This window comes from Pinus tabuliformis, chromosome 9 (assembly GCF_031772625.1).
Source record: "Pinus tabuliformis cultivar Carrire ecotype Pingquan chromosome 9, CPIR1, whole genome shotgun sequence".
In the NCBI taxonomy this organism is placed as follows: Eukaryota; Viridiplantae; Streptophyta; class Pinopsida; order Pinales; family Pinaceae; genus Pinus; species Pinus tabuliformis.
The window spans coordinates 343,340,484-343,365,914 of record NC_142307.1 but is presented as its reverse complement, the minus strand read 5'-3'; the positions used below and the strand labels follow the sequence as shown (position 1 = coordinate 343,365,914).

Sequence of the window (25,431 nt, the reverse complement as noted above, 5' to 3'; positions counted from 1 at the left end):
AACCAATAAAACAATATGTACTTTCAGGTGTGAGTCGATTAGATTTCAATCTAGGAAATACTGATGTTGAGAAATTCTGATCAATCTGAAATGTTGCTAACTCATCCCTTAAAGTCAATAACATTTCACTAGATAATGGATTTGCCACATACCCTGCCATTGGTGATTACATCAACATTATGCAATCTAGATTCTCAATTCATTGGCAGTGAAGTTGCTCTGAATTTGAAGCTTACGATCTTGAACAATGAAGTCATCAAGTAGATGATTTTAGCCTTCATATGTGTCTGACTATTGTCCACGATCAACAATCAGATCTGCAACTTGAATGATCTTTCTTGGAGAAGATCTGTCACCTCATCCCCGGTAATGGTGCCAAAATGTTAGCACTCAAAATTAACCTCAAGGCTGAGAAAATGTAACTCTGAGGTAACCACAAACCAAACTTTTGATCTGGCATCTAGCCCGACCAGACCAGAGAGGGCTCTCTCTTTTCCAACAAAAAGTGGCTACATTAAATGAAATTTTAGGCTAGCTATGGAGTATGGGGATTTGTTTGAAAGGTTTTGGGTCGAAACAACAAGAGAAAGGACGATTGGGCTATGGAGTCGATGCCAGTTTCTGCCGGCAAACTTGGGGCAAAGTAAGTGCCATGTTCAGCCAGATAGAATATTGCAAATGTGAGAAGAATAGGGGAGAAAGCCCACTACCCTGCAGGCATCAAACAGGGGTTGATCTACAGTAATAGCGTTAGACGAAAGAGAAACACCAGGTTTCTCAACAGAGCATCTAGCAAAGGATGAATTCTGCAAGGACAACCATTACATCTAACATAAAAATCATCATGAAAGGTGCATCATAGGGGATGGATTCCTAACACATCTCTTAGATAATGCTGTAACAAGGCAGAAAAACAAAATATGTAAGTGAATTATAGGAAAATCATACTAGACATTAACACTGTGATGGATCCCAGGTCGAAAGGGTAGAAAACTGCTTTATTAAAATAATATTCAAAGAAATTTTACACAGTCCAAATGCCTCTTCCTTTTGTGAAAATCGAACCTCTATCTTTAAAAATAATCCCATATATACTAAATTCCAAATCTATTTTGATTCCTATTACATAGGAATCAAACAAAAAAATAAAAGAAATATAAAACGCATTTTTTCTAAAAATAAATTATATTACAATTCAGGAATTAAATTAAATCTAAAATAAATCAAATATGCTGCCACAAATCGAATTGCTTGCCAAAATTAGTTTGGAACTATTGCTTGAAACCTGGGATAATCTTAGATGTTGATCAAATCATCCTCCACCTGCACCCTGTAGAAACTTTGGATTCCTGAAATCTTTGCCATTTGTTCATTAAATGTTTTGAATACTGCCACCTCTTCTTTAAAAACTCAGTGCTGTTGATTTCATGGCTAAATTATTTGCCATCCATTCCTAGAAAAATTCGAATAATGCGACATGTTTTTGAATTCCCGTGGCAGAAATGCCAAAATTAGGATCAGACCTAGGTTGGTTGGCCATGCCCATAATTTCTGCTAGTTCACCAAAAATACGTGTCAAAAGTCCACTCAGTCCCAAGAGGAATGACTTGAAGGAACACAAATCCAGGACGCATGAACAGAAAATGAGTCAATGCTGCACCATGAACACCAAGCAGTACATGGCTGGAATTTAGAAAAGAGTAAGCTATTTTCAATTCAGTGGTTTGCAGAGGCTTCCATACTGTAACATTAAACCTTAGTTGCTCAGCCAATCCAACCACCTCTTTCAGGTTCAAGATAACCCTATTACCTTCATGAACATGTATTACAAGGTGACGCTGATCTGAAGTTGGTTCAGGGACAAACCAGTGAGGTGTTTAAGCACTATTGACAAAAGCTCTAAAGTCAAGTATACTTTTATTGTGGACCACTAAAGAGGGATCAATCATCAGATCACCGTGAATAAACATGCCAACTGTGACCTCTGAAAAGTAGTGAACCATAGTTTCATTTTTAAAATTGATGACCCTGTATTTTGTCAGTTGCTTCAAAATTTCATCATACTTGATTAACCACCAGTTATGGAAATTAACAATAATAAAGACAACCTACTTTTCTAAATGATGAGTTGTTATATACATAGGAATAATCCCATTATTGAACTCATGATACAAATTCCCCGTGTATCCTAAAATACTATAAACGATAGCAGGCACATTGTGTACAACATCACAATTCACCTTGGAAGAACTTTTAAGTGTTACACTCTTTAGAGTCACCTCATTCACAATGGCCACGAAATCCTTCTCCCACTTCTGAGTGTAAGGCCAGACCTTCTCCTCTATGCCAAAGCTACTTTTATCTTACCCATGAAGTAGGAACGAAGTCAAATTTGCATGCATCTAAACATGCCCAAAAGCAGTGCACAAGTTTGTACAAAAATGGGATCTGTCACAGACTATTCCTTCACCTTCCTTGTATGATCCTAGAACCTTTACAGTATGTGCAGCTCCTTTGTACGTAGAATTTTGCGAGCTATTTGCAAAATTGCGACCAAACCGGGCTTGGAACCATCAAACATTGCCTTGAATTCTGAAAGAAAACCTTCATTCAAAACATGTGTTGCAAACTCAATTTTGTCCCATCAGGAAATCATACCATTGTTTTCTAGAAAAATCGGTGGACCATATTCATAAGTGGAGATGGAAAATCCTTAATATCTTCCTTGTCATTCTAGGATTCACAGAATTTAGTCCTTACTACAAACTGCATCCAAAATGTTGAATGAAAAGCTAGGATGTTTTCTGCAAAGTGTGAATCCCATTTTGACCCACAGGCTCTATGTGCCACGCCATTGTCCAGAAGCGCAAAACCAAACGTGGATTTCCCTAGGCGTAGGGCCAAGGGAAACAAATTTATTTTTTCCCTTCAAAACATATGTGATTGGTTAGCAGATTCAAAAGATTTAGCTATTAGAATGTGCCCAGAGCCATAATGATCAAGTTGTGCATGCAGTGAAATTATTACATTGCAAATCTACAATGTAACCTGGGTGAGAATCAGCAGGAATGACCTCAACACCACCAGTCAGCATTGCTACCACTCGAGACATCGATGGATGCATTGTAGGCACAGCTTGAGTGCAAAGAAGGGCACCTTCAATCACTCTAAGAACTTCTTCTTTTGAGCATGTTGATTCTATCTTAGAAAATTTTGAAACCATGAGCCCCTTTCTGTGACAGGATGTCGAATGGTGGTGTCCAAGGAATCAAACCAAGGTATCCTATTTTGACATCCATTACATGTGCAGTGTGCAGAGCTAGATGCTAATACTAAACCTTCACAACTGAAAGAAAGCATCCATATGCAGGATGTGTGCCCCATTAGAGGAGTTACACATCGACCTGTTGATAGATCCCACATCATTATAGCACCAGCTTCATCTCCAGATGCCATATAATGCCCATCTGGAGACATGGCTATTGATAAAACCATACCTCTGTGTCCAACAAACATGCACACACATTCACCACTTTGCACATCCCATAATCTGACAATATTGTCACTTGACTCGGTAGCAATATAGTTGCAATTTACATGCCACTATACGTAATCAACATTAGACATATGTCCTGCCATGATCCATAAAGGTTGAATTCTCTCCATTGACCAAACTCTAGCTTTTCAATCATGTGAAGAACTAACATGAAAGTGTCCCATAGGGCTAAACTAAACATCCCACATAGGACAATTGTGCCCTTTGTAGCAAACAATATTTGCATTCATATTTGAACTCCATAATTTCACTGTACAATCTTCTGATGCAGATAAAATGAAATCCCCTTCTGGGCCGAAATTTGCAACATAAATAGGTCCTACATGTCCTTGTAATAATGTGTATGAAATTTTCCCGATATCCAAACTCGCTAACTGCTCAGTTTGACCAACTTCACCTATATTGCCACTTTCAAAAGAATTGTGTTCTTCATCGATCTTGGCCATGTTCCACACCATCAAAGATGAATCAGAAAAGCCTACAACAACTAATGCTACATTTTTGGATATTGATTTTCTAGCTAGATTTCACACTGACAGTTGCCTGGCAGAAGAAATCTAAATTTTTTAGCATTCTGCATCAAATAAGATGGAAGATGTACAGTAGAAAATGAGTGCGGTATAGACCCCAATTTCGTTATTATTTGTTGAAAAGAATACTCCTTTGGAATCATGTCAAAAAGGTCAGCTCCATGATAAACCACATTCTGTATTCTCATAGGATTCAAATAATGAGAGAACTTGACATGATTAGAACGACTGTATGCTTTCATCTTAGAAATAAATTCACTTATGTGGCGAAAGCAAAAGCTGTAGTGCCAGCCATCACACCACCTAAGAAGGTTTATAGTATCTGCACTGGGTATCTCATCAACATCTAACATAATAAGTAGGTCACCATTTCTTAATACCAGAGACATGTAACAAGCAATCCAATTCCACCCTTTGTAATCCTTCTTCATGAAAGTGATGCAGTCCAATGAGATTGTGACCTCCATCCATTCGATAAAGATACTTTGATTCTGCGAACTCAAACATCTTTTTATTTCTTTCAAAAATGAATGGCTTTGATAAACCTATCATGATAACTTGGAAAGCTAGAGTAGGGCCTTCATTGCTTTCACTGGATGCAGCCAACATTGCAGTAATTCCTTGCATCGTGTCACGAAAAGTCTACATATTTGTGAACATACCTTCTAATTTTGATTTGAACTGATAACCACATTTTGTTTACAATTAGGCTCCACTCTACATCATATGAAACAATTTTGATCATCTTCTTTGCACCGCAATCCCTTCTGTATACAGTTTCAAAAGCATTTATAGGTGAGATGTTATCACTACAGACAAGTACTTTGTTGCTACCCAATTTAAACAACAGCTGGTTGGGACAGCAATCGTCCCATCAAACAAGAAAAAATCTTCTTTGGCCATATCTTCTGATGCATGAGCTAGTTTTGGGAGTGTGATATATCATTGGAAATCTCTTTCTGAGCTGCTTCTGATGGACAGACTTATGACATATTTTGTGCTAAAGATCATGTGCAAAACATCTAACAAAACTAGACATAGTAAGAGCCCATGTTGATCCCTGGTGACAGGTTGTGGAGACTGGAACTAAAATCGGCCTTATTGGGGATGGAAACTCCTTGGAGGTGTCAAGAACACCTTAGACCAGGTGCCTCATCCATTGGGCAAGATAGTTAGACAACTCCAAAGCCAAAACAACTCATACCAATCCAAAAACATATATATACTGCAACCTGTACATTGGGAAAGTAAAACAAATGCCGAAAATTGAAATGCTACTTTAGGTAGCTTATTTATTTACAAAACTATCCTATCCTACTCTGTAGCCAAATTAATAAATCAAGTAATGTTGTAATGGCAGACCAACCAGTCAAGCAACTATGAAAATGATGCGGTTGTTTGATGGTGTTTGAACTAGAATGTAATTGGAAATTCTAGTAGTAGTATATACACATAGTACTTCTGGCTCTGTAAAAGGCATTTTGGTTTTTGATTCAACTTAAGAAAATATTCCATATATGCTGCTATAGGATCATAAAAACTAGATTCTATCTGCTACCCCAACTGATTAAGATATGCTCTCAGCTAGAGATTGTCACAACCTTGCTGTAAGTCATAACATCCTTCAATGCAACCATCCAAGGGAAGCCTTACCTTTTCTTCTTTGGGAGGAGGGAGAGTTTCAAAGAACTGTTTAGGATCTTGGAAATCATATGATTCAATGTGAACGTCCAATAGTTCAATTTCATTTTCTAGTCTTTCAGCAACTAAACCAAGAAAACAATATTTACTTTCAGGTGTGAGTTGGTTAGATTTCAAACTAAGAAACATTGATGTCAAGAAATTCTGATCAATCTAAAATTTTGCTAACTCATCCCATAAAGTCCATAACATTTCACTGGATAACGGATTTGCCACATACCCTGTCATCGGTGATTACCATCAACGTTCTGCAATCTGGATTCTAGATTCATTGGCAATGAAGTCACTCTGAACTTTGAAGCCCAATATCTTGAACAATGGAGTCATCAAGAAGATGATTTCAGCCTTCATATGTGTCTAACTGTTGTCCACCATCAACAATTAGATCTTCAACTTGAACAACCTTTCCCAGGAAATACCTGTCACCTCATCCCCGGAAACGACACCAAAATGTTAGCACTCAGAATTAACCTCAAGGCTGAGAAGAGGTAACTCTGAGGTAACCACAGACCAAGCTTTTAATCTAGTATCTAGCCCTGCCAAACTAGAGAGGGCTCTCTCTTTGCCAACAAAACATGGTTGCAATAAATGAATTTTAGACTAGCTATGGAGTTTGGGGATTTGTTTGAAAGGTTTTGGGTTGAAACAGCAAGAGAAAGGACGATTGGGCTATGGAGTCGATGCAAGTTTCTGCTGGCAAACTTGGGGCAAAATAGGTGCCATGTTCGGTGAAATAGAAGATTGCAAATGTGAGAAGAATAGCGGAGAAAGCCCGCTAGCCCATAGGCATCGAACAGGGGATGGATCTATAGTAGCAACGTTAGATAGAAGAGAAACATGAGGTTGCTCAACAGAGCATCTAGCAAAGGATGAATTCTGCAAAGAAAACCATTACATCTAACAACAAAATCATCATGAAAGGAGCATCATAGGGGATGGATTCCTAACACATCTCTTAGATAATCCTGTAACAAGGCAGAAAAACAAAATATGTAGGTGAATTACAGGAAAAACATACTAGATATTAACACCGTGCTGGATCCCGAGTCCAAAGGGCAAAAAATTGCTTTATTAAAATAATATTCAAAGAAATTTTACACAGTCCGAATGCCTTTTCCTTTTGCAAAAATTGAACCTCTATCTTTAAAAATAATCCCATATATACTAAATTACAAATCTATTTTGATTCCTATTACATAGGAATAAGGAAAAATAAAATAAAATATAAAATGCATTTTTCTAAAAATAAATTATATTACAATTTAGGAATTAAATTAAATATAAAAAGAAACAAATCTGCTGCCACAAATCGAATTGCCTGCCAAAATTAGTTTGGAACTATCACTTGAAACCCGGGATAATTTGAGATGTTGATCAAATCATCCTCCACCTGTGCCCTATAGAAAATTTGGATTCCTGAAATCTTTGCCAATTGTTCATTGAATGTTTTGAATACTGCCACCTCTTCTTTAAAAACTCGATGCTACTCATTTCATGGCTAAATTATTTGCCGTCCATTCCTAGAAAAATTCGAATAATGCCACCTGTTTTTGAATTCGTGTGGCAAAAATTCCAAAATTAGGATCAAACCCAGGTTGGTTGGCCATGCCCATCCTTTCTGTTGGTTCACCAAAATACGTGTCAAAATCCCAATCAGTCCAAAGAGGAATGCCCTGAATGAACATAGATCCAGGATGCATGAACAGAAAATGAGCCAATGTTGCATCGTGAACACCAAGCAGTACATGGCTGGAATTCAAAAAAGCGTAAGTTGTTTTCAATTCAGTGGTTCGCAATGGCTTCCATACTGTAACATTAAACCCTAGTGGCGTAGCCAATCCAACCACCTCTTTCAGGTTCAAGATTACCATGTTACATTCCCAAAAAGTTATTACAAAGAAAGGTTGATCTGGACATCGTTCAAGGACAAACTAGTGAGGTGTGTAAGCATGATTGACAAAAGCTTTGATGTCAAGTATACTTTTATTATGGACCAGTAAAGAGGGATCAATCATCAAATCACCGTGAATAAACACGCCAACTGTGACCTCTGAAAAGTAGTGAACCATAGTTTCGTTTTCAAATTTGATGACCTTGTATTTTGTCAGTTGCTTCAAAATTTCATCATACTTGATTAACCACCAGTTATGGTAGTTAAAAATAATAAAGATAACCTCATTTTCTAAATTCTGAGTTGTTATATACATAGGAATAATCCCATTATTGAACTCATGATACAAATTCCCCGTGTATCCTGCAATAGTATAAACAATAGCGGGCACATTGTGTACAACATCACAATTCACCTTGGAAGAACTTGTAAGCATTACACTCTTCAGAGTCACCTCATGCACAATGGCCATGACATCCTTTTCCCACTTCTAAGTGTAAGGCTGGACCTTCTCCTCTATGCCAAAGTTACTTTTATCTTGCGCATGAAGCAGGAACGAACTAAAATTTGCATGCATCTAAACATGCCCAAAAGCAGTGCACAAGTCTGTATGAAAATGGGATCTGTCACAGACTATTCCTTCACCTTCCTTGTATGATCCTGGAAACATAAGAGTATGTGTAGCTCTTTTGTACCTAGAATTTTGCGAGCTATTTGCAAAACTGTGACCAAATGGGGATTAGCACAATCAAACATTGACTTGACTTCTGGAAGAAAACCTTTGTTCAAAACATGTGTTGCAGACTCAATTTTGTCCCATCAGGCAATCATACCGTTGTTTTCTGGATAAATCGATCCACCATATTCATAAGTGGAGATGAAAAATCCTTAAAATCTTCCTTATCATCCTAGGATTCACAAAATTTAGTCCTTGTTGCAAACCGCATCCAAAATGTTAAATGAAAAGCTAAGATTTTTTCTGCAAAGTGTGAATCCCATTTCGACCCACAAGCTCTACACGCACCACCATATTCCAAAAGTGCAACGCCACACGAGGATGGCCCTACGCGCAGCACCAAGGGAAACAAATTTCTTTGTTCCCTTCAAACAGATGGAATTGGTTAGCAAATTCAAAAGATTTAGCTATTAGAATGTGCCCAGAGCCATAATGATCAAGCTGTGCATGCAGTGCGATTATTATATTGCAAATCTGCAATGTAAACTATGCGAGAAGTAACAAGAATGACCTTAAGACCACCAATCAGCATTGCTACCACTCGAGACATCGATGGACGCGTTGTAGGCACAACTTGAGTGCAAAGAATGGCCACTTCAATCATTCTGAGGACTTATTCTTTTGAGCATGTTGATTCTATCTCAGAAATTTTGAAACCATTAGCCCCTTCCTGTGACATGATGTCAAATAGTGATGTCCCAGGAATCAAACCAAGGTATCCTATTTTGATATCCAATACAAGTGCAATTTGTAGAGCTAGATGCTAATACTGAACCTTCACAACTGAAAGCAAGTGTCCATATGTAGGATATGTGCCCCATTAGAGGAGTTACACATCGACCTGTTGATATATCCCACATCAGTATAGCACCATATTCATCTCCAGATGCCATATAATGCCCATTTGGAGACATGGGTATTGATAAAACCATACCTATGTGTCCAAAAAACATGCGCACACATTCACCACATTGCACATCCCATAATCTGATAGTATTGTCACTTGATCCGGTAGCAATATAGTTACAATTTACATGCCACTATACACAATCAACATTGGATAGATGTCTTGCCATGATCCGTAAAGGTTAAATTCTCTGCATTGACCAAACTATAGCTTTTCGATCATGTGAAGAACTGAAAGAAAAGTGTCCCACAGGGCTAAACTAAACATCCCACACAGGATAATTGTGCCCTTTGTAGCAAACAAGATTTGCATTCATCTTTGAACTCCATAATTGGACTGTACAATCTTCTGATGTAGATAAAATGGAATCCACTTATGGGCTGGAATTTGTAGCTTAAATAGGTCCTGCATGTCCTTGAAATAATGTGTATGACCTTTTCCCCATATCCAAACCTGCTAATTGCTCAATTTGACTAACTTCACCTGTATTGCCACTTTCAGAAGAATTATGTTCTTCACCGATCTTGGCCATGTTCCACACCTTCAAAGATGAATCAAAAAAGCCTGCAACAACTAGTGCTCCATTTTTGGATATTGATTTTCTAGCCAGATTTCATGCCGAGAGTTACGTAGCAAAAGATATCTAAATTTTTTAGAATTCTGGATCAAATAAGATGGAAGATGTAAAACAGAAAATGAGTGCGGTATAGACCCCAATTTCGATATTATTTGTTGAAAAGAATACTCCTCTGGTAGCATGTTAGAAAGGTCAGCTCCATGAAAAATCACATCCTATATTCTCATAGGATTCAATTAATGAGAGAACTTGAAAGGATCAGAATGATTGTGTGCTTTCATCTTAGAAATAAATTCACTTATGTGGTGAAAGAAAAAGCTGCAGTGCTAGCCATCACACCACCTAAGAAGGTTTATAGTATGTGCACTGGGTATCTCGTTAACATTTGACATAATGAGGAGGTCACCATTTCTTAATACCAGAGACATGTAACAAGTGATCCAATTCCACCCTTTGTAATCCCTCTTCATGAAAGGGATTCATTCCAACGAGATTGTGACCTCCATCCATTCGATAAAGATACTTTTATTCTACAAACTTAGACATCTTTTTATTTCTTTCGAAAATGAATGGCTTTGACAAACTTTTCGTGAGATACTAGACAACCAGAGTAGGGCCTTCATTGCTTTCACTGGATGCAGCCAACATTGCAGTAAACCCTTGCATCGTGTCACGAAAGGTCTTCATATCTGTGAACATACCTTCTAATTTTGTTGTGAACTGATAACCACATTTTGTTTACAATTAGGCTCCAGTCTACATCATTTGAAGTAGTTTTGATCATCTTCTTTGCACCGAAAGCGCTTCTGTATATAGTTTCAAAGGAATTTCTAGGCGATATGTTATCACTACAGACAAGTACTTTGTTGTTGCCCAATTTAAACAATAGCTGGTTGGGACAGCAGTCGTCCCATCAAACAAGCAACAATCTTATTTGACTATATCTTCTAATCCAGAAGCCAGTTTTGGGAGTGTGATATATTGTTGGAAAACTCTTTCCAAGTTGCTTCTGATGGACACACTTATGACATGCTTTGTGCTGAAGATCATGTGCAAAACATGTAACAAAACCAGACATAGTAAGAGCCCATGTTGATCCCTGGTGATAGGCTACGAAGACTGGAACTAACAAAGTGGGTTGGCGATCGAAGAATTAGTGATATCTATATATCACATCAGAACAATGCATCAAACGTGGTACAGGCCCCAGGCCCTTGAACATAGCGATTGAGATATGCCGATAAAGCGATAGCGATACGCCGATGCGATCGACGATTGGCGATCAACAATTGGATTGCACAAATACAAAGGGTCGTCACATATGCGATAGAGCGACTTGTGATAATTCCAATAAATAGATTGCGATATGCTGATAAAGCGATCGGTGATAGTTTATCGCATCGCAAAAAGGCATGGGAGATGGACCATGACTCTTGGGCAATGCGATATGTGATTTGCAATCAGGGTGTGGACCCGATAGAGTTATAGACATGATTGCATAAATTTTGAAATCCAGAATTTCGGATTTTCTGTGTATTTTCCGTGTATTGGGTTTCTTGGTCATACGTAGCGTGATATGTGACATATGATGGAAAGGAAAACTGAGTGGGATTTTAAGCATGATTACATATTATTTGAAGTCTGGTTAAATGGCTCATGATGTGTTTTTCGTGCATTTCCTATGTATTATGTTATATTGCTATTTTCGAGATTATGGTAGGGGGAAGGCCAAACGATTAGGTTCCCGATGCCTACTAGTTCCTTTCCAATTGCAAACTGATTCTTTTGGGAAACAGTCAGGTTTCTAGGCATTAGAGGACTGTAACCAAATGGTTACAAATACACAGAGAATAGAATTGATAGGGATTCACGCAGAGGCCGAGCAAAACACAAAACGCACAGAGAAAGAGGAATCTCAGAGTCTCAGGTAGGGTAGTGCTCAGAGGAATCTCAGAGAAGCTCAGAGAAGCTTGACATAGCCACCAGAGGTTGGAAGCCAGAGCCAGAGTGTTGACAGAGGTAGAGCTACAGAGCCAGAGGTCTTAATGGAGTTCTACGAGCCATGAAGCTATATTGAAGTTCACAACAACAAAGAGATCAAATGATCAATCTGTTGTTGGTGTCTGATGTGTGCTGAAGATAGAAGAAGGAATTCCAGAGACAATAAAATAATTCTTAGGGAGTTGGTACAATCTAGGAGCTCAAGATAGTTGTGAGTGCTGATTGAAGGAATCTAATCCAGAGAAACCTAGATCTATCTACAAAGTATGGACATCTAGCGAGATACGATGGTATCAAAGACTTGTAAAATAATTGAAGCCATAATCCAAAAGAGCCTAATCGAGTTTATTGGTGCTCACAAAGATGTATTCCAAGAGGTTTAGGTGAACTCAATATTATATTGTTGTCTTATGTGTTTGTTTATTTGATGCATTATTTATTGTTGCATGTATTTAAATATCAGCATAAGCAAAGAACACAAAGCACATAAATAGTCTAAAAAAAAACATAAGCATACACCTCTTTCAAGCACTTTTAACTCCGCAAATTATCAATCATAAGCATAGATCTAGGGAATATATATAAGCTTTGGAGTGGGAGAGGTTCTTGTAAGCATGACAAGAAGCCTTTAGTGCCCCATTTTAGATCAGGGTTGCATTGAGAAATCACAGTGGTAGTGCGTAGTAGAATGTAGTGTTGAAAGCAATGAATAGCCTGGATGGCATCCAAAGCCAACTTATTGTTGTGAGCATAACACATCTCGGTGTCGATGAGATTGCAACAGAGGTAGTAAATAACATGTTCATTGCCTTCGTCATCGTCTTGTACCAACACCATGGCGATGGTGCTAGAGGTTGCAGCGAGATAAAGGAAGTAATCTCGATGATAGTTTGGGGGAGGCAACAAAGGAGCTTTGATGAAAACAAACTTAAGGTCATCAGAATAATTTTGGGCAATGTCATCCCAAACAAAGTGGGTTCCTTTTTTGAGCAACCGGGTGAACGCTAAAGCCATCTCAGCATAATTTGGTACAAAAAAACGTAGGAAATTTGCATTTCCCTGCAGACTTTGCAATTGGTGCAATGAACATGGGGGGGTAAATTAACTATGGCCTAAACTTTAAGAGTATCAAGGTGAATTCCTACCTTATAGACAATAAAGCCAAGGAGTCATCAGATTTGATGTAGAAGACACACTTATGTGGATTGAGCCAAATGTTGTAGTGTTCACAACAAATAAATTTTTTCCGAAGATGATCAAGGTGATCGCGGTACTTACAAGAATGAGTGGAAAGGTCATCCAGGTAAGGCTAAATGATGTTGCAAATGTCGTGAAACATGTATGACATCGCTCTCTAAAATGTAGCCCCAACATTTTTAAGGCCAAAGGGAAGATTTTTGTATGCAAAAGTATGCCACGGATAGATGAAGGTTGTCTTATCTTGAACAACCGGTGCAATGTTGATCTGGTTGTAGCCAGAAAAACCATCCATGAAACAAAGGAATTCACTCCCAACACATTTATCAATGATTTAATTAATGAAGGGAGTGGGTTAGCTATCCTTTGGATAGGCACGATTGAGATCACGATAATCAATGCAAAAATGGATCATGCCTTGCTTATTTGTCAATGGTACAATATTTGACACCCAATCTGTAAGAGGGATTGGATAAATGAATCCAACTTTGAGAAGTTTTTCAACTTCACCCATGATGGCAGCCACTTTTCTAGGGTGCATTGGGCGGAGGTGTTGGCAAATGGGCTTCGCATGAGGATAAGTTCAGATTTCATGCACGACTATACAAGGCTCAATGATGGGCATTTCTTCATATGACCATGCAAAAACATCCTGAAACTCTTGGAACAGACGAGTATAGAGCTTGATCTCTTATAGAGAACAAGTTACCTCGATATGGATATTTTCAATGACGCCACGCTTGATAGAAATATCAATTAGCATCGTTTGGGTAATATTACCCATGCTCCCTTCTGATCAAACTTCACGAGTCATGATCGGTGTCTGAAGTAGTAGGGAAGAGAACTCCGTGAGATAAGTAGACAGGACTATCAGGCTAGGCAAGAACGAGGAATGATGATGAGTATCATTCCAAGGTACTTTTGCTAGAGACATTAATTCCATGATACTCTCGTCATAGAGAAAAGTCTCGGCTAAGGAATTGGAAGACTTTGAAGCACCAAGCCATGGGGATTGAGAATACGCATCAAGAGAGGTTTTCAAAACAAGATAATCAGAGGACACCGGAGGTGAAACTGAAACAATTTCCACATAATTAATTTCCACAAGACTCAACGGCATCTTGTCACCCCATGTGTCAACAAGATCCAGAGAGGGAATGACCCAAGGATCAGACTTGACCGAAATCATGTTAATAGAGGCAACATGAGGATGTGGGAGCGGAAAGATACCCATCGGAGCAGGACCTTTAAGGAGTCCTACCCCCACACTCTCATAAGGAGCACTGGTGTGCTTGACATACAGAACATTTTCATCTAAGGAGGAAGAGGCAAAGAAGGACAGCTGGTCAACTATGTCTATTTTCCCTTGATGGGGAAAATGAATCATGTGGAACAAGGAGGAGGCTACAACATGCATGGCATGGGTCCAACTCTGTCCGAGTAGAATATTATAGTTGATATTAGTGTCAACGATCTCTACCTTGACATGCACTGCCTTTCCCTCCAAAGTAATGGCAAGGTTGGGTAAGACACCGAATGGTCGCGAATCGCACCCATTAAAAGCTTCCAAAGTGTTAGTGGACTAGTTCAGAGTAGGAGAACCAATTTCCTTCCAATAAGGACAAACATGATGAAGGTGGAAGCACCTTCATCAATGATGGTTTTGTGAATGGTTTTCTCATTGATGATGACTTGAATGAGAAATGCAATCTAACGAGGAAGATGCAAAACGTGGTTTTCTAGATCAAAACATATAAGACTGGAATCAGCAGGATCAATACCCCCAATAGCTGACACTAATGATATTGATTGCCATTGAGATGGACAACTTTGAAGTACCTCGAGGGCAAACATAGCTGATGGTGCGTGAGCCAAATCCTCAAAAATATTATAATCTTGAGTGGCGCAAGCATTGGGATTGTATGAGGACTTTCGTAACACACCTTGAGAAGGTGATCGAATGTGGGAATCAGGGTTAGGTCACTCTATATGAAGAGGACTAGAACATGACAGGGAGGAAGAAGAAGGGGAAAATTCTTTTTATTTTCCTGTTCTCGGGGTAGGAGTTTGATAATATATTGATCTAGTAGCCACATTAATGGGCGTACTCATCATGAACACTTGTGAACCTGAGGAAGAAGATGATTGAGGTTGGTATACCATTTGGGTTTGCTGGGAGGGAAATGGCTCTGTTAGGATAGCTGGGGTTCATTTGAGTAAACGACTAACTTCAGATCATCTGGGACAATCCTTAGTATAGTGGTCCTCCTCAGAAATGAGGCATAGATACTTAGGCTTCCAATGGGAAGAATCACTAGTAGACGACTTAGGAGGACCCTATTTTGGGGCATTGACTTTACCTTTGCCTTTGCCTTTATTCTTACCTTTGAAGGATTTATCCTCTATGGTATACTAAACAACGTGGACCTCTGAGGTTTTATTAGGGCTAGGTGGATTCTGTGAGGGACTGTTGGAAGCAGTGTTTGAGGCTGATTTCTCTTTGAAAGAAGATTTTACAGGGGCTTGGGACACTAAACCAATTACTCCATCAACAAGAGGTGTAGCCTATGACTTCGATGTTGTTGGATCAGATGATGGCCTCATATCATCGATTAATAACTCATACAAAGTGCCATATTGAGAGTAAACAAGATCTTAGTACTAGGCATGAGCAATGGCTTGCTCCTCCCTAACGCACCCACCCATAGCGATATCATGAGTAATTGGAAAGACAAATGATTTAGTGAACCATTCAGTTAGTGACTATCAGCAATCTCAAATTTTATTAGGGGACACCTACATCTCCATTCATGGATGTGATCGAATATGTGCGTCGCATTATTTTTCTTATGCGATGTATGCAAATAGGTGTCGGTTTCATAGCGAACCGGTAAATGGAAATGCATGAGGAAAGCCATGGCTGAAGATTTGAAGTCATAATAAGTACTTTGAGGGAGCTCGATGTACCACTTGGTTACAATGCCTATGAGAGTTCGTTGGAAAAGACAGAGATGAATAGAATCATCAACATAAGAATTCCAAGAGCACTAGAGGTGACATGTCATCACATGGGCTTGAGGATACTCTTTCGCTTTCCCATCGAACTTTGGACAATTGCTCTAGATCTTGGATGGGACTAGAGGCCAGTAGGGCGAATGAAGAATTGGATCATTCATGAGTTGAGACACATCTGGAAACTCTAGTGTAGCAAACAATGGAAATTGAGTATTGAAAGGTGTTGGAGGTCGATAAGCGGGTCCAACTGGAGGAGCCCATCCCTGCTAGTAGGGATTTTGTGCCCATAGTGGAGGGTTCTATCCATAAGGTATTTGATTTTTTCCCCACTGTAGGTTACCTTGCCCATAGGGATGATTCTGACCTTAAAAGCCTTGAAATTTTCCAGCCATAGGTTGTTGATAAGCAACATACAAGTTAAAAGTTTGTTGAACCTGTTGACCTTGGACATATGGGTTTTTCACCTACTATCCATGGACATATGGGTTTTGAACCTATTGGCCTTGGACATAAGGATTTTGGACTTGGTGTCCTTAAACAAGAGGATTTTGAACCTGTTTCCCTTAGACATGAGGATTTTGGGCCTGTTGCTGCAGGACTTGACCCTGACCATGTCCTTGCAAAGGTTGACCCTATTGATATGTATATAAGGGTTGTTGCTTCTTGGGTTGGCCTTGTTGCTGTGAGGGCTAACCTTGTAGTTGCAAAAGGTGTCCTTGCACTACAGAAGTTGGCCTTGTGAAGACATAGGCTGGGAGGTTTACTGAACATACTGCATTTGCAGTTACATGGTTTGCTGCAACTGCTATGAGGGTTGACCCTACGGCTGTTGCAGTGGTTCATGCTACTACATTATCGGACCCTATTGTTGAATGGAAGTCCCTTGCTACAACGACGGTTTCCCTTGATGCTGCAGAGGTTGTCCTTGCTCCTGCAAGGGTACTTGGACAGTTCTCGGATTGAAACCTTGAAAATTTCCGAACTGTATTTGGTCATAGCCATCGGGAATGGTGGTCAGACCAGGCTGAACGTACTATCCAGGCTGAAGGATGTAAGGTGGATTTACCATTCCTTGGGAACCATATGGAACATAAGGAGTTTGGTACTAAACATGAGCCTCATAAGGCTACTGATACTGGAAATTTCTTGACCAAGACAAACCAATGAGATTTTGGACCTGTTGGTATTAGATATTGCTTGATCCATTAGGACTAGCAGAGTTTTGAATAACACTAGAAGAAGGTTGGCTCACCCCAGATGTGTGAGCATGCAAGCTACTAACATTAGTTGTACCCAACACCATAGAGTCATTTGGATTCTTCCCCCTAGGTGGTAGCACAACTTGTGAACTTACTGGAGGGACAGAAGGACTAACAGAGGCAGGACCCGAGACCATTAGTTGCATCAGACGGGTGACTTGGATTGACGAGATAAGAGGGTTTGGAATGGTGCACTGCACCAAGACTGAAGAAACTGTAGAAATTAGCATCTGTTGGGGGGGTTAGATTCTAAATGAATGGACCCGTGGTAGGCATAGTGCTAGATGCCCAAACAGGATTATGATAAAGAGAAGAGGCACTAGGTGTACCTGAGACCAACTCTGCTAAAGTCACATAATTAGGAGGTAAGTTCTGATAAACACTGATGGGAATGCTTCCTGTGTAGGGGAAACCTTCAAGAGGAAACTGGTCTTCTTCCTCTTCTATAGTGTGTGTAGCGGAAACCTCTGAGTGACTCGGAGAGGAGACCGGAAATTCGCCTTCGGGTTCCATGGGTGGAAATAAGTGATGACGAATGACAGAAGATGTTTGAGTGGATAATTCCAAACGAATACCTGGCTGATCATACAGACTGTACAGACGCTGTGGTGATATCACAATAGGGTCGAATAAAGGATTAGGAAGATAAACAACGAGTCCAAGCTGACCTTTAGAAGTTGGATGACTCTTGGGAGTCTGAATAGGGTTATCCAAAGATTCTGGGCCAATATCAGTAAGTAACCTAGTATCTGAGGGAGGTGGAGGACAAGATGACAAAGGTTGAATTCTCAGAATGATTCCAAGTTCAACACCTTGGTCCTCGAGGGAATGTGGTAATTCAGGAAACGGCTCCGCAGACGATCTTTCAGATGGAGGAGAGGAAGAGGAACTAGGTGAAGCAAGCAGTTCAGCCATGATGGCTTCGCATCAAATAACAGGAACAAAGAGTTAAATTCCAAGGCTTTAAATGTACTTTAAAAGGAATACTCACTATTCGGTCTAGAAAAGACTAACAGGGATGTTGTGAGTTCTTGGGCAACACTTTTTTAAGACACATAAACAAACTGGTGCTCTTTCATGTTTTAAGAGTTGAGAAAGAAGGAATGGTGACTCTATCACTTTCGATTTGAAGTGAGCTTGAAAGAACAAGTGCTTGGATGATATTTTAAGCTTAAAGAGTAAAAAAGATCAAATGACTACTCAGGATGATCTAGGTAAAAGGGATTACTATGTAACTGGGAATTGCAGAATACCTCCCAGCGAATCGAGAAATATGGGCAGGCGATCTCTCCGAATGTTGTGCTCAGTGTATCACGTTTACAAGGAAGCAGACTCTGCTTCCTATGGATAAAGCATTGTAGCCTAGTGTGGCCTCCCTCTATATACTTGATGGTACGGGGAGCACAAGTCCGTACTAGCGTTGTTTAGTGTCGAAGCGCATGACATCTGCTAGGTTTAAAGACGTCGGAACATGTCTCTAACATGGACCTTCTAGATGTGGTCATTAGGTTTCAAATGTGTCTTAGGTTAATTGAGTTCATTTTAAAGTTTATCTTGAATTATGTCTTAGTTTTCAGGCCTTAGCGATGTGACTCAAAAATCCTGTATGCAGCTAAATGAGACAAGACTATTTCAATTCGATGAATTGTTTACACTAGAGAGGGTAGAAAACACAATCAAATGCAAACAACCAAGGAACTAAAAGAAAAAATGTTTTTTCACTATTTTACCTTTTAAAACAGAATAACGAAAAAAAATCTTCCCAATTCCTATTTTCCTAACAAGTGCACTTCAAGCAGTCATTTCAAAGGTAAAGATAATTCCTTTTCTTTTCAAATGAAAATTCAACTCTAGTATTAAATGATGCTAACTAATGTAACATATTGATGAAGCAAACTAGAATTGTGTACTTTTCATGAGCTGAAAAAAATGTTTTTTTTTGTAAAAAACTTCAATGAAAATTTTTTCGAGACAATCAATCCTGAAAAAGATGAAAAGACACAAAAATAACTTCTTCCAAACTAATGGCACCATTAATCTACAAAAGACATGACAAGCAACGTGATCTATGGTGGAAAAGAGATGTTTAAATAATCAAACGAAACTTTTCAAACTTGAATGATGGAGATCAAAGAAATAAGAGGACTACAAATGAAATGCGAGTAAATTCACCAACAACATGACTTACTAAGTTCACAATCAGTGAGATGGATGACAACCTAGATGTCCTAGAGCCACTAACCATGCAAAGACTCAAGAAATTAAGCAAAAAAAGGAAAACCAAAAATGACATAAACCAAGACAAAAAAAGCTTTCCAGTCACGGAGAAATAGCCTAAAACAAGCTAAGAGGTAGAAATCATGAGATCAAGACACACTGGTTGAGATCTGGGGAAAACCCTAATCTCCATCTATAGGCATCAGCGCAATTGCCTAACTAACAACAAGCACTCGAAGGGGGTCAACACTACTGTTTTTGAGAAACTCGATCTGATCGACGCTATTGCTTTAGAAAAACTGTGTTGGTCGAAGATTCAAAGGAAAAATATAAAAATTTCCTCAGGTAAAAACCAAACTTTTACTGTAAATTTCAGACTCAGAACAGTAAACCAGGCAAAGCAGAGAACACTAAATGGAAATGGTGATACTAGAAAAGTTCACAAAAAACCATGAAATTACAATCAATCAAACATAAGGATTGTTTCCCCAGTATGGTCACCAATTTGTGATGCAAGTAAATTCTAAGTGCAGACGCAAAAAATTCCTCTAGCCCGAGAGAGCGAGTCTAGTCACAAACAGACAATCTATGGAAGATTTCCTTAGGCGATAATAAATTAAGAGGGCCTACCTCTTAGAACACTATTCTAGCTGGTGATGATCCTGCTTCTTTACTCTAGCTATCTTTCCTTTCCTTATTTGACACACCTAAAACAAGCAAACAACACCAAACAACAAATGTAAAAACATACAATATTGTATTCAGCCAATTGAATAGGTCAAGGAACATTAACCCATAAAGATGTAAAATGACACTTCATGTAGGAAATCAATCAATAGTTGCATTTATATAAATCAAAAAGAGATTACAACCGGTGCCTCGACATCGCTCGTCTCCTCTAATGTATCCGAGTTCCCACACTTATACTAGAACTTCATGGACAACCCCAACAATAGAGGTTTTAAGGCCTCTTTCCCTCTAGTCTCAAATCACACCCAAGCACACTATTCTCCCTCAAACATACATTATAAAATCTTCAGACTATAGAAGCCTTGCTGATTATTCCAACTCAAAACTAAAAACTAGCTTTTGCTTAGGAAAAAGAAAGGTTTATATAGCTTGGATGGATGGGATATGGTTCCTCTTCTCATGGGAGAAGGCCTTATCCCTTGGATTAGTTCCATCCTAATAGGGGGAAGGAGCCCAAACTGACCTCCTCAACTCCATTCGGCCTAACCATTTACCAGACTTCCATTACAAAGCTTCTAGAGCTAGAAGCTTCGGCTCCATATTTAAACAAATTTCCAAAATAGGATTGGCACGAATGAGAAAGGCTCAGTCAATCCAATTGGTGCTAGGGACAGTTGTAACCCCTGCATATTGGTGTGAGGAGGACACGGGTCATTAGCGTCAGTCTTGTAAACTGGGAGAAACAGAAGATTTGTAGGAAATTATGCAAAAGGGAATTATTATGCTTATGAAGAGGCACACAATGGGTTTTTCTTCATGATAGGAAAGCATGTCAGGTACACTATAGAGGTCCTCCACGATTGTGGACAGGGAGTACAGGGACAGTGACAAAATGTTGAGTAACACTTTGTAAGCCCATCCTCTTAAATCTCGACAACCTCCCATCGGGGTAGAAAGGAAAGACGAGGGAGCAAGAGATCCTATCAAAATATTGCTCGAGGAGGACCTTGAGAAACAAAGGAACATGATGATGGATAAATTTGCCTAGATCCTTCAATGATTGCCCACCGACAATGCATCCACATCCAACACGTTTTAAGGTACAAGAAAACTTTGACATTCCCATATTTGAGGGCCAAATAGATGCAGATACCATAGATAAATGGTTGAATTTGCTAGAATGATATTTTTTTGTTCATGACTTTTCCAATCGAGAAAATATTACTTTTTCTCTTCTCAAAGTCACCCCCCATGTCAAGGACTGGTGGGAAGCCTATTGTGAGAAGAACGATGAAAGTACGACCTCACTATTTTCAATCGCTCCCACTTGGAACTTATTTTGAGATGCCATCAAGGAGCAGTACTACCTTGTTGGGAGCTACGACGACAAATACATAAAGTGGACCATGCTTTGGAAAGGAAGGGACCAAGATGTACTGGAGTCTACCAATGTTTTTCATACCCTTCACACGAAGTTTGGTATCAAGGATTTTGAGAAACATTTAGTACTAAAGTACCGTGTTGCTTACATAGATACATCCAGGATGAGATGGAGTTCCTAGAAATCTCCTCGCTTGGCACAGTGTACTGATACATCGTCAATATTGAGCAAACATTTAAATAGAAGAAGCGAGACTTTGGATCTGCAATTCTGAGGCAAGGGAAAGGTGCCCCGAAACCACAAAACAAAGGACAAAGCTAAGGCAGAATGGCCCAGGACAACCCGCCAAGGTCACAAGCAAAGGAAAACACTGCGAAGCCATAGAAGGACATGGGAAAGTGATGTGAGTTCCATAAGAGCTGCACCCACAACACAAGTGAGTGTCAGGCCAAGCAGTCACTAGTGGCCGAGATGAAGGCTTCAAAACCAAATACATGTTTTGACTCTGAGTCAGAACCCAACAATGGGAATGACAAAGGAAAGCAGATTATTGATTCAGAGCCCAATGCCACTGTCACCACCAAAAATAGATAGAAGGAGGAACCTGAAGATCCAGAGGAGGAGGAGCGTCTCTTCCACTTCCAGATGTGGGTAAATCATTCCCTGCTATAGCTCATTTTCAACAGTGGGAGCCAAAAGAACCTCATTGCAGTGGAGGTCGTGAAGTAGCTAGGCTTACCAAGCATAACACACCCACAACCATACACCATCAGGTGGCTTCACTAAGGACGGGATCTGCACGTGAGCCAACAATGCTGCCTTCCATACAGAATCAAGCCCTTCATAGATGAGGTATTATGTGACGTTGCTCCCCTTGATGTTTGTGATGTATTATTAGGCCAACCATACTTGTGGAGGCCACATGATGTGTATCAGTCAAGGCCTCGCGATGTTATTGTTACATTGGGAAATCAGTTGTAGAGGATATCAGAGGTAGCACCGCCTACAGCCATCTCTCTGGTTACTGCAAAATAATGTAATAATATCATTTCAAGAACTAGGAAATTTGTTTTCCTAATGATACACCCTCATGCAAAGAAAAGGCGGTGGCCATGACCTCCAGACAAGGCTGCTCCACATGACAACATGTTGTAGCGGCTATAACCACCCTCCAAAACTTTTCCTTAGCTTCGTTTTGGAGCCTCCCAACCAACTTTTCACGACACCTTGTCTTGCTTTTTCAAATACACAAGCTTCAGTTTTTTTGTTGCACAAAGACAACCTATCGATCAAATCTTGATGCATTCCCCTCTCAGGATGTTCATCTGCACTTGGTCCAGCTGCAGGATAAGCATCTCCACCAAGAAATTGCGCAATTCTGGAGGGCAACCAGCCTTCCCTCCAGAAATTTTGTAATTTTTTCTGGAAGCCTGTTGGGATCCAAAATTTCACAATCCTGCTAGTCAAGGTTCACCCAGAAAACTATGTAATCCTTCCCAGCAGGTCTACTCAGACCAGGGATTGCGCAATCCTGGCAGCAGTCAGATGCTCTGCCTAGAAATTACGCAAATCTCCTGTGAAGCCAACCCTATTCCCATCGAGAAATGTGCATTTTCTCCCAGCAGTTGAGCACCCTCATGCATGAGAAATTGGGTTGAAAAGTTCCACCTGGGACCAAGGAAACTTGACTTTCATGCATGACTTGCTTTTTCCTGAAATATCAAAAGGTAACATGCAAAAAATCATCCCATAATTCAGGGAGCTATTTTTAGGAGTCAGAGGTTACATGAAAAATAGTCTTAGAACCTTTCCTCCAAGTGTCGCTTTTTTCTATATTTGTGGCATGTGTGCCATGAGCTCAATCTTCTTTATTCGATGCATTATAGCTCATTCTTTGACATCATTATTGGAGCTCTAGCATCCCATAGCGCATCCAAGACTATTCGACACATCCGTCTTGGCCATTCATGGGTAAGTGGTCTCAACTTGTCTTTTTCAACATTTCTGACACTTTTTGTGTTTTCACTTCTATGAGTATTGTTTACTTGATTTATTTGAATGATTATTGTCATTTACATGCATACTAGTTTGTGCTAGCACCGTTTCAGTTTTGGTTGCTATCTCACTATTGTCGCATTCATGAAACTGTTTTGCATGAACAATCGCCGATTCGGCAACTCGCTTCACCCACATGCATGTTGATTTTTTTACTGAATATTTCATTCAAGTTTTGCATGCATGATCAATCACTTTTGCTTTCACTTAGTGTTTCCATGCATTCACTTTCGCATTTTATTTCAGTTGCCCGTCAGCGAGTTTGGCCAGCCTTGGCCTAGAATCTACCTCATCGAGACAACATTGCGCAATTCGGGGAAGGAAGGCTCTATATTCCTCTCCATAAATGCACATTTCTACCCAAGCACTATCCTCTAGGATTGCTTTGTGCATTTCTAAGGGAGAGTGACTATTGGTGCAAAAAATTGCACAATGTAGTCCCTGAGCCTGCACTCATTCCTAGTTGGAATTGCATAATCCCAATAGTTAGAATTTAGTCTAGATTGAGCATTGTGAAAATCCAGTAACCATTCTTGCCTCCTAGACATCCCAGACTACCTTCTTCACAATTCTAGTAGCTAGTCACCGAGCCTCCTAGATGAGATTGTGCAATATTTTCCTATCATTCCCCAGGTATGTGTTATGTCATTCCCCAAATTTGCTTTGGTTTTCGTTGAAAAATTTCTTGCCATTCATGCTGCTTTATCTTCATTCTCCTCTTAGAAATACAGGATCAATGGCCTCCAAGGGAGCAGGCTCAATGGACACTGACGGAAGTGCAACTGGAGCAATAGTTGAACAAGAGTTTGCATGTCTACCGATCTATGAAGATACAAATTTGTTTTTGGACAAGGACATCAAGCTGAAATGGCAAGAGGTCAATTAAGAATTTGCAGGCACATTCAGGGAAGACGTCAAAGCCTACCAGGTGTATGTGAACATTCATTAGTCTAGCTTGTATCGGATTGCATGCAGATACCCTGTATTCCCATGTGCAGACATGATACACTGGATTGTCTCGCACACAGATCCCCAGACGATGAATTTGAGAAGTGTTAGCAGGATGAAGATTGCAACCTTATGGGCACATGATTATGATGAGATGTATAAATTCCAGAGCCTGTGACTATGATTGAGCCTCCCTTAATCTTACCCAGCAATAGTGCCAACTCTAGAGACATTCTTAAGAACTAGGTAAAGGAGCAGGCTAGATTTAGAATGACACCCAACCTGATATACAAGACAAAGATACTGTGGAAGGTGTATCAATACTTGTTCATATTTTCATGTCGAATTAGAAAAAAGCACGAAAACCTTCCCATAGAGTTGGGTGATTGTGCTGGACCAACTGGCTAGAGACGGCAAACCATGTAACTGGTCCGACATGTTGGCTCATTAGCTGAAGGAACATGTAATAGAGGCTTGACAGTCACCCAGAGGTATGCAAGTAGAGATCTACATGTCCGCCTACATCTTAGATGTAATATGTGCCCAACAGGAGTTCCTGGGTTTGGAGTGGGCATGGTCACCAACGGAGAATGTTGTAAACGCATATTGTAAGTTGTTGTCGGAATGCAGATTCAGAGGAGTTATCACATGGTTGTCCGATTATTTTTTCACTACAGTTTACAAGATGATATTCGAATAGGATCCACCCTACATGTCGAGGGAAGCAATGGAGGCACTAATAGACATTGTTGATTGGTATGCCTCACCAT

At 39.7% G+C, this 25,431-nt stretch overlaps 2 pseudogenes; both read right to left on the bottom strand.

The window, feature by feature from the left end:
- Positions 1-1,559: 1,559 nt before the first annotated feature.
- LOC149148625 (xylan glycosyltransferase MUCI21-like) lies at positions 1,560-4,002 on the bottom strand (annotated as a pseudogene).
- A 2,025-nt stretch (positions 4,003-6,027) lies between these two features.
- Positions 6,028-18,285, bottom strand: LOC149148624 (xylan glycosyltransferase MUCI21-like; annotated as a pseudogene).
- Between the last annotated feature and the right edge of the window lie 7,146 nt (positions 18,286-25,431).